Consider the following 14,828-nt stretch of genomic DNA (forward strand, 5'->3'; position numbering starts at 1 on the left):
CGCCCGGCGCCCGGCAGACGCTCGGGGACCCCGGCCCGGCTGTCCCGATCCGATCCCTCTCGTGCGCTCCCGGCCTCCTTCCGCCGCAGGTCCACCCCTTCTAGGCCCTGGCTGGGTGGGGGAAGGTCACTCCGGGACGCCTGCGAGTCGGCGACTCTGCCCAGCTCAGCCCCGCCTCTCCGCTCCTGCACCTGCCGCCCCCTCCGCGCTCCCAGCCCCTGCGTTTGCAGTTCCGGCCCGTCCCTCTCCTTCCAGGCCAGCCCAGCCGGCAGCCCCGGCTCGTGACTGCCGGTCTGTGCTCCCTGTGGGCGGCCTGAACCACCTCAAGCAGGACGATTGCCAAACCCACCCAGGGCGGCAGCCCGGATCCGGGGTTCGGAAGGGGTGGGAGGTGTAGGAGGCCAACCCGCCAGCCCCCAGTGAGTCTTTGCTTCGGAAACCAGTCGCACTGCCTGGTGGCTCACACCAGTCTAGGCCCGGGCCACAATGTCTGCACATGACCCAGCCACCGAGGACTCCCCTTGGCGCCGAATCGGTGGCTGGTATTATCACGGACGTGGTTTTATGCCCCCTCGGGAGTACCGACCACTTTGTTCTTCTATAAAACGCCTGGGGCCAAACAGGATACGGGAAACCCAGCTCCGATGGCGAGAAGGTGCAGTGCGGCAGTCCTTGGTACCCTTTATCCCTTCCCCTCCTTTATCCCCTGTGCCTGAAAACCCAAACTCCTTGGTTTCATCTCCCTCCGCTAAACACCTAAACAGCTTCACACGTCCCTCTCAAGGGAGTGACACAGCAGAAATCAGCAGGGGCGCCTCTTCAGTCACTGCAGAGAGGTCCCATCCCCAGGGGGCAACATAGCCCATCCTGGAAAAGGAGATTTCCCCTCCCCATATCCAGAAAGCCAATACAGGGGATGCTTGCCGGGGGTCACCTTTCTGTCGCCAAGGTCAACCTGGCAAGTCTAAGGACAACCTTGAACTGATGTAGTATGAGCTCTTCCCCACTAATCCTTCTCAAGGCCCACCTACCAGACCTGGGCAAACCTGAAAATTCCTGAAATGCAGAAGCAGCCACCCATCCACCCAGCCCCCAAGGGGCTGCTACATGTAGGGCTGGGTCAAGGGCAACCTTGAGAACTGCAGTGTTGAGAAAGGAAGCCACCCCCTGCTTTGCCCCTGCAGCGTTTATGTTGGAAAAGCAAGTTGGTAGTAGAACTGCAGGAAGAGGCTGCACCTGCAGATATGATGCCCCTGGCCCCCTCCCAACAGAAGTTACCTCATGGAGGAGTTTCCAGCAGGACAGGTCACTGGGAAGGGCATGTGTTATATTGAGTGCCCACTATGTATAAGACAGAGGAAAACTTGTGAGCAGAATCAGCAAAAAAGGATGAGTGGAGGGAAAGGTGGAATGGGAAGGGGTGAGGGGTTTGAGGGAGGGTGGGGAGCCCGCCTTTGTGCACACTCCCCTTTCCCACCCTTCACATCCCCACACCTATATTCCCCTCCCTCTCTCTCTCCCCCTCTCTTTCTCTCCCCTCCCCTTCTCTCTTTTCCAGTAGAAGTAGGTAGTACAACAAAGTATGCAGAGAAAGACTCGCATTGCCAGTTTTTAAAAAAAAATTTTTTTTTTTCTTAAAAAAGCGGTGTCCTACCTTAGCTCTCTAGAGCTATGGCAAATGCCAATTGGTCTGATCCTGTGTCTGGCAAGGATGACCTTTTCCTGTTGTCCTTGACCTGCTATCTTCCTCTGGGGGATACACCCCCCCCTCAAATTCTACCTCCCCAGCTTTGCTCATTCTCCTTCCCCTGCATGTAAACTCTTCCTGGGTTCTGACAAGCTTCAAGGGTCATGCCTTCACAGTAGCATCTCATTCTAAACCAACCTCCCCTTGGCTTATAGGAACCTCCGTGTTTCCACCCAAACCTGGTATTGCCCCTGGAGAGCATGATCTCAGCTCTATGGGAACCAGATTCAAACTCCACCTTCCACTGTAGACCATCTAGAATTGTTTCACTCATCTAACCATGTCACCAAAAAGAGCAACCTGATGAAGGGCAAGACAGGCCTGCACTCAGTCTCCCAGCTTCAGTACTCACTAGCTGTGTGACCTTGAGCAAGTCACTTGCTCTCTGCAGGACCCTTCTCTCCGTTGTAAAATCGGATACATTGTTGCAAGGATTAAATGGTAGTTGTGGGAGGCGCTAATAAGCACAATGCCTGGTGCATAACAAGAGCTATTAAGTAGGTAGCTTAATTATAATTAGCAGTTTCCACTTGACCTTGTCTAACCTTGGGGCTGTTGCTAGGACCTTCCCACTCTGATACGCCCTCCTGCCAGGCTCTGAATTCCCTTAGAAGGTCACCCTGACTAATTCCCCACCCTCCATGCCACCTTTCACCTTGCTTTCCAGTGTGCTTCCTGCTCTGTGACCGCCTCTAACTTGAGTAATGAATAACTTGAGCACACGGTGTCCCTTTGGGCTTTGCTGGGCTGGGCTTGTGTTCTGAGGCCCCTTCAGCGCAGGGTGCTGTAGCAGCAGGTTGAAAGCGGAGAACGTGTGGTTCTCCAGAGGGAGGGATGCTTCTGGCAGGTGGAGCTGGGGGGGTGTGACGGGGGGGAGGGGTGGACTACAAGGAACTCAGAAAGCCGTCCAGTCTGTGCCTATGGAGGTCTGGTGTTTCTCGGCAGAAAGAAGGAAGAAGGAATTCTTCAGCCCAGTTTCAAGGCTCAGGGTGAAAAGAACAATTTTTCAATCTCTTTTTCTGTGCAAGCTAGGGAAGTGGAGTAGTTCTGGAGTACTGTGGTTTGTTCTGCCTGAGACTGGTGCTGGGGGGAGGGGGTGTGGAGAGAGGGGAAGCCGAGAGCAGGGATGGCAGCTGCGAGGAGTGGAGGGAGGTTAGGGACCTCTGTCCAAGCGAGGAGGATGACAGGTCTAACTCAGGAAACAACCAGATGCACACTGAAGCAGAATCTACCCAGGGGGCAGAGATAGGGGTCCAGAGATAAAAGCAGGAAAGGGCGGTCTAGTTTGTAGCAACATGACCAGTCAGAAGCCGGGCTGGGAGAAGAGGCAGAACCGATCAACCCCAGGCTGTCAGCTACTTCTGCTCAGATCATGGAGGCTAACGTGGAGGTTTACCTCCCTGTGAAAGAGAGGCTGCAGCTTGGCAGGCTGCGTGAGGGAGATCCAGATCTGAAAAACAGAACCGCCCCCAGGCTACTGGCTCTCTGAACCCCTTGGGCAAACATAACACAGTCTGCTCTGCAGAGGGCTCAGGAGGGCTCAGCCTCCCCATCCCAAGTTCATGCACGTGCTCACGGACAGCAGGGTTCTGTTCAGCCAGGCCTAGAGTATTTTAAGTCCAGAGTGGAGGGGGTGAGGGTATGTGTTGCATGGTGACTCATCCTGGCAGCAGAAACTGTATGCAGTGTTGAGGAAAATGGCTCAATGGCAGCTCTGTTTGCAATGGAAAGCAGCAAGAATGCACAGCTCTGCAATGAAGGCCAAGGTCTGGGAGAGAGAAGCACTGGGCAATGGCCCCGGACTGGTCACAGTGGCGGGGACATGGGTGGATGCCTGCTTAACACCTCACACAGCCCACCCAGCCCCAGGATGAGCACCCTGACCACCCATCATAGCAACCTGAGTGTTCCACAAGGCATCATTCTGTGCTTCACCATGGACTCTGCGTGTTTAATAGAAGAACATTCTCTGGAAATGGTTCTGAGACCCTGAATGGGGACTGGAGTATAACAGTCTAGAAATATCCCTCCATTACTTTCATTTAAGGTCATTCTGGCACTTTGCTGTTTCAGTGGGTCTGGAATTGAATTCTTGTCCTTGTTGAGAACATAGTAAGAAAATAATGAAAAGGGATGTTTTCTTTCTTTTTTTTTTTTAAGCAAGACCCATCTGGGTCTGTTCCTGACATCACTGGAAGTGACAAGTTACCTGTGTCACCTTGGTCACCAGGCCCTGGCAGGCAGACTTCCAAAAGTTGCTTTCTGTTACACTGTTTCCTAACTCGTAAGTAAGGAAACTTAAATCCAGAAAGCGTGCATGGTGTAATGAGACTTGCCTGTTTTCTCTCCACCACCCCTGTCCTTTGCCAAGTTGCTATTAGGTGTGTAGATGGTGGAGGTGACCATAGTAGAGAGAAGAGGACACAGAGAACATGATTTTTTGGTTTTTGCTCTGGCAGGACCACAGAGGTTCATGGTCTCTGCAAATATTCCTGATGTGGTGGGCAGTAGGGAATGAAGGTCTGGGAGGTGTACTGCTAAACTATTCTTAGAGCTTTCAGAGTTTACTTGTTCCTTTGTACTTCCCCAGTGCGGGGCAAGAGGTTGAATTTTCTTTTACCTTGGAAAAATGTCTGGTGCCAGCCAGTGCATCCTAGGCTTTAGAAAATAAAATTCCTTTCCTGTATTTTCCATCTACTTAAAAGGTGACAAGTGGACACCCCTCTGAGAGCCTAAGCTCAGTGAGGGGAGGTCCCATTGCAGCATTTTACTGTCAGAGAGGCATGGTCTAATTGGCCTCGGGGACAGGTATAGATGGGATGAGAATCTGGGGCATGTTATGATCCTTTTTTTTCACTGGACCACTTACTTGAAGTCTTCCAGGGATGAGAGGGAATGTCTATTTTATGGTCTGCTTAATTTTCAACTTCTTTCTGCTCCTTAATTGCAGACCTGGCAGGCAGGTCCTCAATTGGGGAGGCATCACGGATGAATTCACTGTGTATAGTGCTTCTGAAAATAATGTCCGAAGTCCTTGAGTCCAGAATCCCTTCTCCTGGAGATAAGGTCAATAAGCCTCTAGTTGGAACAGCTCCAGGGGCCACGTCCTCCCTCCCCTGCAGTGGAACGGTCCACTGCTGGGAAACTCGGAACTAAACCCTAGCTCCTTGTAACTCCTGCCCAATCCTGGTTCTCTCCTTCAAGGGACAGGATGCAAGTCGGGTGCATCTTCAATGTGTCAGCTCTACGTATATTGATACCTTTCACAGTAAAAAGTCCCCAGTTTCTTCAGTTCATGTAGGAGCTGGTTTCTGATCTCCTCATCATACTAACTCCTTTCCCCTGCACAATTTCCCATTTGTTGGCGTCCTTTTTTAAAGCAAGTACCCTGGTTCCAAGGAGCGCAGAGTCCAGTGGAGATCATTTTGGATTGTGATCAGGACACTATCATTTTTTTAATCAATTACTATCCTCCCGACACTATGCCTTCATGGTTTTACTGAGCTAGGTCTTTTTTTTTTTTTTTTTTTGCGGTACGTGCGCCTCTCACTGTTGTGGCCTCTCCCATTGCAAAGCACAGGCTCCGGACGCGCAGGCTCAGCGGCCATGGCTCACGGGCCCAGCCACTCCGCGGCATGTGGGATCCTCCCGGACCAGGGCACGAACCCGTGTCCCCTGCGTCGGCAGGCGGACTCTCAACCACTGCGCCACCAGGGAAGCCCCTATGAGCTAGGCCTTTTTAACACTGAAGTCAGATAAACGTTTTAGAAAAAGCTCTTGCAAAAAAAACAGAGACACCCCCTCCCCTTGAAGTCTAGCTCAAGGAAAATGGCTACACATGGAGCAGTCAGGGCAGGGGGACACCCGACCCTGGGCTCCAGGGCAAAATGCTGCAAAGGCTGACCTTGAAGGGACTGTTCTGGGCAGGTGCTGGGCCGGAGTCTGGAGGTCTTTATTCTAGCGTCCCCATCGAAGTGACTCAGCAGCATTCTGCAGGCTTTCTCACCACCACCTGACTTCCTCAGCGGCCCCCAGTGCCCAGTTTTGGCCCACAGGCAGGTCAGCTGGCTAAGGCTTTTATGGTCCTACGTTTCTCATGCTCCTGAAGCTGCAGTTCCCACTGCTAACTGGCAACGGCTTACTTTGCTCTCAGTCTTAATCCAGGTTGGGGAGTCAGGTTGGCACAGATCCCGTTTTCACAGGTCAGAGGTTGCTGGGAAACCTCAGCATTGACCGTCTCGGCCTCGGTTCCTCCCCGCTCCCCGCCCCCCATGTGGCACCTGCTGGTTGAAAGGGCTGCATAGCTGTTGGCTGGCATGAGACAGACGCACATGCCCAGATAGGCAGGCAGACAGGTAGGCAAACAAACGCATAGAAGAACCTTATACACCCTATAAAATTTGCCAGATTTTTTTTTTCTTTTAGAGGTACTGTAACTTTCCACACCATTCTAGAAAGACTGCATTTTAATGTGGCTATTTTGTAGGGATCAAACCAAAGGGGAGAAATGAAAAAAGACTGTTTTGCATTTATTTTACTTCGAGAAGGAGCTGGGAGGCAGAAAAAAGGCAAAAAAAATGTATAAACTGGGTTACAATTTCATTTATACTCATTTCTACACCGAGTAATAAGGAGCAGATCCTTTAGGCAAATGGGCTGTTTGCAGCATCTGTATCATAGCTAGCTAACAGCTTGTTTTTTGCATTAATGAGTGATAACATTCAGTCTATCATACCTATCATCTACATGGCCTTGCACCCACCGATCATGGAGGGTAGGCCCCCTTTGCTGGAGTTTTAGAAATGCATCCTGAGTACCAGATGGCCTTCTGTCCAGTCACATGACATGACACTACCTGCCAAGGTGCTTGACTTCCTGGTTCCAAAAGTTATTGCCGTGTCTTTCCTCACAGTAACACATAAATGAGTGGAATGATGACCAGGGTCACTGAGCCCTGGCTTTCCCAAGAGCTCTTGTTCCCTTTAAAGCTTCTGGCATCATATTAGAAGCTACACTGGCTAATAATAACTCTGTTTATCAAACATGATAAGTCAGCCACTATGCCAAGTATTCAATATGGATTACCTTTTCTACTCTGTATTACCTGTTTAAGAACTTCATGAGGTAAGTCCTATGATGGTTAATTTTACATGTCAACTGGACTGGACTAAAGGATGCCCAGATGGCTGGTAAAATATTATTCTGGATGTGTCTGTGAGGGTATCTCTGGAAGAGATTAGCATTTGAATCAGTAGACTATGTAAAGAGGATCACCCACACCAAAGCAGGTGGGCATTGTCCAGCACGTTGAAGGCCTGAGTAGAAGAAAAAAGCAGAGGAAGGGCAAACTCCTTCTCTTTGGTTGACTGGGACATTTATCTTTTCCGGCCCTCAGACACTGGTGCTCCAGGTTCTAGGGTTTTTCAGACTCAGACTGGGACTTAAACCTTTGAGTTCAGACTGACTTACCGCTGGCTTTCCTGGTTCTCCGCTTGCAGATGGCAAATCATGGGACTTTTCAGCCTCCCAAAACAGAGTGAGACACTTCCTATAATAAACCTCCTCTTATAGATATATCTATATATATCCTATTGGTTCTGCTTCTCTGAAGAGCCTGGACTAATACACTCCTATTATTGTTATCTTCATTTTACAAACAAAGCAACTAAGTCTCTCATATAGATTAGATCCCTAAGGCTAGCAAGAAGGAAGCCCACATTCAGACCCAGGCAGCCTGGCTCCAGAGCCTGTGCTCTGAACCACTAGGCCTAACTGCCTCTTCAGAAGGAAGATGTGTACATATAGAAAGTACAAGCGTACCTCATGGCACCAAATGGGTGGAATCATGTAAAGCTTCTTCTTTTTTTTGTACATGTCAAAAGCTCTCCGAGATAATGTAAGTCTCATTGGGTCACAATGTAAAGAAGCCTGTCTTGGATTCATGTACTTATTCATCAATCATTCATTGATTGCCTACTGTGTATATAGCATAGCCTTAGACACCGAGGGAGTTACAAAAGACAGAGAAGATGTCTGGACCTTTTAGCAGCAGATCATCGAGTCAGTGAGGCCAGATACACAGGAATGAGCAGGTAACAATGCAGGGTAGTAAATGATCATGTTCCACAATGGATACCACAAACAAGAGGGACAACAGAAATTCAGAGATGAGAGATACCCCTTTTGGAAGAGGTGGGCCCTGAATAGGATCCCAGCAACACTGTGAGAAGAAGCAGAAAAGAAGGAACACTCCTTCACTCATTCACTGAATATCGGTAACCTTACCGTGTGCTGGGTCACTTTGCTGGTCACCAGAGGGTCGAGATGGTTAAGCAGCTTATTCTCTCATGTGGGGACAGCCTGATATTTGCCAAGGGCGCTAGGAGAGAACACAAGAGAGGGACCTCCTGAGAGCTGGGAAGGCTTCCTGCAGATGGTGGCATCTGTACCAGGAAGAGTTAGCCTGTGAGGGGAAGTGAGGGGAAGGCCATGGCAGGTGGAGGGGAAGCCTGTGCAAAGGCATGGAAATGTGGGCTATGTTTAGGAAGGGTACATGGAGGGAATGCCTGGGACAAAGATTTTTTTTAATAGAGAAAAGATGCGACTTAGAGGTATAGGGTCTGGACTGCCCTTTCTACAGGAAGAAAAAGAGCGGAGCAGATCAGAGTCCATCGGAGAATTGTGACTTCATTCCCAACACTCTGATATTCATCAGGGTAGGAAGGAAAAGCTACTCCTTCCGTCCCTCCAGCATCTGAAATCAGGTCTGTCCCTCACTGTGTCTTCATTGCTGAACTCCCTTGGTTGAACTGGGTGACGCCCAGGCTCTGTGCCACTGCATCCAACAGGAAAAGTCAGACTAAATTTACCATAAGGCATCATTTCCTTAAAAGAGAGCACCCTTCCTCCCTTTACCTCTCCCAGGGCCTCTGCATAATATCTACTTAAGGGAATCTGGACATTCCCAGAAAATGGCCTTTCTTTTCTCTGCAGGACAAACTTTTCAAATGAAATCAGAATTAGACTGAAGAAAACCAGGCAGCAGTCTCAGAGGTGTCATATTTGACACCTACTGAGACTCCCATTTTCTTTTTTTAAAATTTATTTGTTATTTTTATTTTTTTATCATGTAAATTTTATTTTATCTATTTTTTTATACAGCAGTTTCTTATTAGTCATCCATTTTATACACATCAGTGTATACATGTCAATCCCAATCGCCCAATTCATCCCACCACCACCACCGCCCCCGCCACTTTCCCCCCTTGGTGTCCTTACGTTTGTTGAGACTCGCATTTTCTTATTTCATAGGAAGCGGGATGTGAAAGGGAAGCACTGTTACTCTGAGGTGATTATTCTCCCCAGCGAACACGGGGCTGAGGGAGGGGTGTGTCCTCCTCTCTGCCAAGGGTGAAGCAAAAGACATTTCTGTCCCTCCTTCAATTAGAAATTGAGCACTTTTCCCCCCCACACCAATCTTTTACATATTGTTTTGGTTCTCTGACTCTCCCCACACTACGGCTGAACGGAAAGTTGTTTAAATATCTTTCTGGAGGTTGCTCGAGACCCTAAACTTCATGTACATTACAGACCTGCGGAAAATTGTGTTGCAAGTTCCAAACAAGTAATAAATAGACTTTAAAAACACAACCTGTTGTTGGTTAGATGAAAACTCTCCATCCTAATAACAATTTCCCTTGACAGGCAGAGTGGGCACAAGGCTTGGGGGAGGCCTAGCATGTCTGGTCTTAGAAACTCTACGATTTGTGAGGGAACTTAGAGGTTATTTTTCAGGTGAGGAAGCAGAAGCCCAGTGAGAGAAAATAGCAGGAGAGCCTGTGGCTGGACGGGCTTCAGGCCAAGGCCTCGTGCCCCTAGTCCATGTCCATTTTCCATCTTATAATTCAGCTTGGGTTGGCCTGAAGAAGCAGCCACACATGAAGATGGAGAATATTGTTGCCTACATTTGAGGGACCCCAAGAAGCAACTTCACTGTGATCCTCCATTAAAAAAGAAAAGAAAGAAAAATCTTCCATGATGATATTTTATCAGTTAGAGTTAGGTTTGGCTGTGAGTAACGGAAGCCCAAAATAACCATGGCCTCAACAACATAGGATTTGTTTCCCTCTCACTTACAAGTCTGGAGGAAAGTGGTCCAGGAATGGGGACATGGCTGTATTCTATTACATCCTTAGGGATTTGGGCCTCTTCCAGCTTACCTTTTTACTATCCCTCCTATGTGGCCCTCGCTCTCACGGGCCAAAGTGGTGCCTAGGACGGCAGTCTTCCCAGCCAGGCTAGAAGAGAGGACAAAGAAGAAAAGGCAAGATGTAAGTGCCAACTTCCCTTTATGGAAACATCCATCCAGCAGCTGTAACACGACATGCCTGCTCCCATCTCACTGGTCAGAATTTGGCCTCAGGGTAATACTTGGCTATAAGGAAAGATGAGAAATATGGTCTTTATTTTGGGCACCATGGGCCCAGCTAAAAATTATAGGGTTGATCCCTGTCTCCACCACAATGATACAGAGGAATTTGACACATATTGATTTGTTCTTTTGAGTTAGTATTTTCCAGACCTTTTTCAAAATACAAATCCTGGGATGGCTGCCATTATCTATGTTGTCCAATGAGAATATCAAATCTCTTTCTTTTGTGGTAAGAAAGGCGAGCCCTTGTAAGAGCAAACCATTAGAAAAGTCCAGGTCACTGGGATCAGAGGAAGTGGCTCTGGAAGAAGCAGCAGGGGAGCACAGCTGGAAAAGATCTCAAAATGAGTGTGCAGAAAACAGGTGCATATAGAGAGTGCTATGGGCATGATCTGTGACTCTGCCCTATTGGCAAAGGCTGGATCTGTTGATATCCTGCCCGTCTCCTTTCTCTACTTCCTATGGCAAACAGTGGATTCAATCTCCTCCGGCCTCTCTGGGGGCTGTGGGATTTAGACAGCTGTTGCCTAATCTTAGTATGAGTTGTGGTGCCACAGGGTGTGTGATTTATCCAGACCCAGCATGCCAGCCGCCCTGCCAGGTTTAGCCTGTTAACTGACAGTGGGTCTTAGAGCAGCTCACATTTGGCTGCAAATTAAGAGCCACTTCCAGCAAATCCATAATTCTTCAGTTTTATCAGCCTTCTGAAAGGATGGCATGCTAGTTTTGAAGGCTTGATTGGGGTTGGCCAACATTGGACTACACATTATTGAGTCCCCAGGGTAACTTTTGGCAGCTCCTCAGACTTTCCAAGCTTCCTCTGGCCTCAAGGCTTTTACACACGCTAGTCCCTCTGTGTCTGGAGTGTTTATCTCTCCCCTTTTGGCTAGGTAACACCTACTGAGCTTTCAGGGGAAGACTTCCCGGATGTCTGAAACTAGGGAAAACATCTTAGCCACAGGTTTTCATGGTACTGTGTAACTCATTTTCTGTGCCGTTTGTTGCAGAGTAGTTCTACGTTCATTTGTGTGATTATTTGCTTACTTAAGTGTCATAAGAACAGCCTTGGTCCACCATGGTATCCCCTCTACCTAGCACAGATGGACACATAGTATATGCTCTAAACATTTAGCTGAGTGAGTAAAGAGGTCCCCCTGCACATTTGTCTCAAACCCTAATACGACTGCACAGATTTTCTCAATATGTTGACCATGAATCCTCTGCATCAGATTTACCTGGTTGACTCCTTTAAAGGGCACATTCCTGGGCTTATCCCTATCGTCCTCCTGAATCACTACCCTGGATAGGGCCCAGGAATCTGCATGCGAACAAGCTTCCCCTGTAACTATTAAGCACCAAGATGATTGAGAAGCCCTACCTTAGGGTGTGTAGAAGTTTGGGAAGATGGCACAGCTGGTTACAATTAAGACCCCCATGCTAGGCACTGGAATGTGTCCTAGGATGAGACTGTTGTATTCAGGAACTATCTTAATATGCTTAAACTTGATGAAGAAACACATAAGACAGCTTAGATCTTTGAGATTTGAACACACACTAGAAAATTCGGAGACGGCTGCTTACTGTGCTTAGATCAAGGGTATGTGGAAATAAAACAATGTGTGCCTACTGTAGCACCTTTGCACAGAGGGATTTTTAAGGAGTAAAAACAAAGACCCAATTGTTACCAGTAACTTGCTGTCTTCTCCCCCCACACCCCCAAGCCCCCATCCCCAGATGAAGTGGTGACACAGAGCTCTAGCTGGGCCTTTTGAATGAAGAACTGAGTCCTCTGTGGAACCCTCGGTCTGATTTCAAGCCTCTGAACTTAAGAAGACATACACTGTATTCACCTATTAAAGACATCCAAACCTGTGAGCTGACAAACTTTAATCCTTGTTTTCTTTGAAAAAACTGAGGTATACTGTACCCTGAAGTTGACAGTGCACATGGGCAGCCATACTCAATGAAGTCCAAGTATGCAATTCAACAAAGGGTGGGAAAACCCTTTAAAGGAAGAGTTCTACTGAGTGTTCTTGTCTTTCTTTTGCCCACCTAGTTGCACTTTTTACTTCACTACAAAGATTTCTTTTTCCTCTTTTAAGACTCTCTTCTCCTCTCTCTCTACTTGAGGGTAAGTTCCTATCTTTTTCTAAGGATCATAGATTCTTTAACTTCCAAGAATTTTTCTTTTCTCCCATCACTTCAGGACCCACGTCCTCTTTTTAATATTTCCCCAAGATCTTGGATAATCACTGTCATTTCTCTTTAAAAAAAATAATTCACTATATTGTCTCACCAAATACCCAACTCCTCTATATAAATAGCTCCACTAAAACAAATAAACAAAACCAAACAGCACAAACTGATGTATGAATTGGGATTATGAATAAAGATAAAATGTTCAAAGTATAAAACAGAAGACAAAAATTACTGTCCCAAAGAGAACCCCAAATGCAGTAGCTGGAGGAGGGCCAGGAAGAAGCCACTACACAGTACGTCCCCTACATACGAACCTTCAGGTTGCAAAGTTTCCCATCATGTAAGTTAGTTCACGTGTCTGACGTACATTGTCACGTGCAGCTTGCCCTCCATGTCCTGTTGCTGACGATCCTTCAGCTCTACCATCTCCCACCTCCCCTCCCTCCTCCAGTCAGTAACTCTTCTTGCCTGGTCACTCGATGCCAGCCCCCGTATGCCAGGTGTTGTACTGCACTACTGTACTTTTCAAGGTATTGTACTGTAAGATTAAAAATGTTTTATTTTTTTGTGTTTGTTTGTTTTTGATGTATTATTTGTATGAAAAGCGTTATAAACCTATTACAGTACAGTACTATATAGCCAACTGTACCTAGGCTAACTTTGCTGGACTTACGAACAACTTGGACTTATGAACCTGCTCTCAGAACGGAACTTGTTCGCATGTAGGGGACTTACTATACTTACATTGTAACCTGCTTGAGAACAGAAACAAAGTCGTACCTCGAATTCTCCACACTTCCTAGCACAGTGCCTGACACACAGAAGTTTCAAGAAACATTTACTGAATAAATGACTGAAGGAAGAAAAGATCTCCAGTTTTAACTAGGGACCTGCTAGTTTTAATGTACAGTTGCTGTTCAAAGTAAACTTCTGAACCCACAAAAACTTTATTGTGGCCCTGCCGTTAACTTACCTGGCCGGATGATCCAGTGTGTTATAGTCAAGGGTTAGGAAAACTATCCCTTCCTTGCAGTCTATAATATTCCCATCCAGCCCTTGTGATCTTACACTTGAAGGTCCCCAATCCTTCAGAGATCTTTCCAGGCCATAGTAGTGAAAAAGAAATCCTTTGCTGGCAAATATAGGGTATTTCAACTAAAAATCCCTGTGTAGGAGTGTTAGTCAACTATATTTCATTGCGGTGTCATGGAAAGTACATGGGTTTTGGAGACAGAGACATTTGATTCTGTGAGTTACTTAACGATAATGAGGGTCAACTTTCTCATCTTGAAAATGGAAATAAAGACACCTATATTTTATTGTCTTTGTGGGAATTAGAGATAATTAATGAAAAGGGTTTAGGACATAATAGAAACGCAACAAATGACAGCTCTTCCTGTTCAAATTTAAGCTCTATAGGGACTGGCATTTTTGTCTGCTTTGTCACTGCTCGCTCCTAGTGCCTGGTCGAGAATAAAATCACTTGTTAATATTTGTTAAACAAATGATGTATTTGTTTACTTACCAAGTCACAGAACAGAAATGCATCCTTGCATTTTGAATAAGCTAAAATACCATGGTGTTTAGTGTTTCTATTAGCATCTGGCTTTAAGACTCTGTGTAGTATGCCAGCAATAGCTGTGTGGGTTTTTTTTAATTTTTTAAAATTCTGTTCTTGTTTTTGCTTTTTTTATGTGTTTTTTCTATACAACATGTAGGACAGTGGTGGATGATGTATATCAGTGGATCTCAAAGTGTGATGTCCAGCCCAGCAGCATCAGCATCACCTGGGAACTTGCTAGAAATGTAAATTCTCAGGCCCCACTCCAGACCTAGTGTATCAGTAGGGGGCCAGTAAATCTGTTTGAACAAGTCCTCAGTTGATTGTGATGCATGCTAAAGTTTGAGAACCAGAACCACCGGCGTGTGTAAAATTCTCCTGTGCTGTGATTAGAAATGATATGAGCATAGATGACTTGCACCTAGAAAATATAATCCATTGGAGATTTTAGAATATGGTGCTTACAGAATTAATATCTTCCAGGTATTGAACTTTCAGGAACCTCAACTGAGTGACAGATCATGAGTTCAAATGCTTATTCAGCTGACTCTCCTCACTACATGATCTGTGGACGTGTGCTGTAAGGGCTTCCGAAACTGCTCTGTTTTTACTGTGGTGCCTATTATAGACTGAATGTTTAGGTCTCCCTCCAAAATCCTATGTTGGACCCCTAACCCCAATATGATGGTATTAGGAGATGGATCCTTTGGGAGGTACTTAGGTTTAGATGAGGTCATGAGAGTGGAGCTCCAAGATGGAATTAGAGCCCTTATTAGAAGGAGACACCAGAACTCTCTCTCAGCCAAGCAAAGATACAATAGGATGGTTTGCCAGCCAGGAAGAGGGCCCTCACCAATTACCCAACCATGCTGGCACCCTGATCTTAGACC

The sequence above is a fragment of the Mesoplodon mirus genome, assembly GCF_964341445.2.
Source record: "Mesoplodon mirus genome assembly, chromosome: 3".
NCBI classification, from domain to species: domain Eukaryota; kingdom Metazoa; phylum Chordata; class Mammalia; order Artiodactyla; family Ziphiidae; genus Mesoplodon; species Mesoplodon mirus.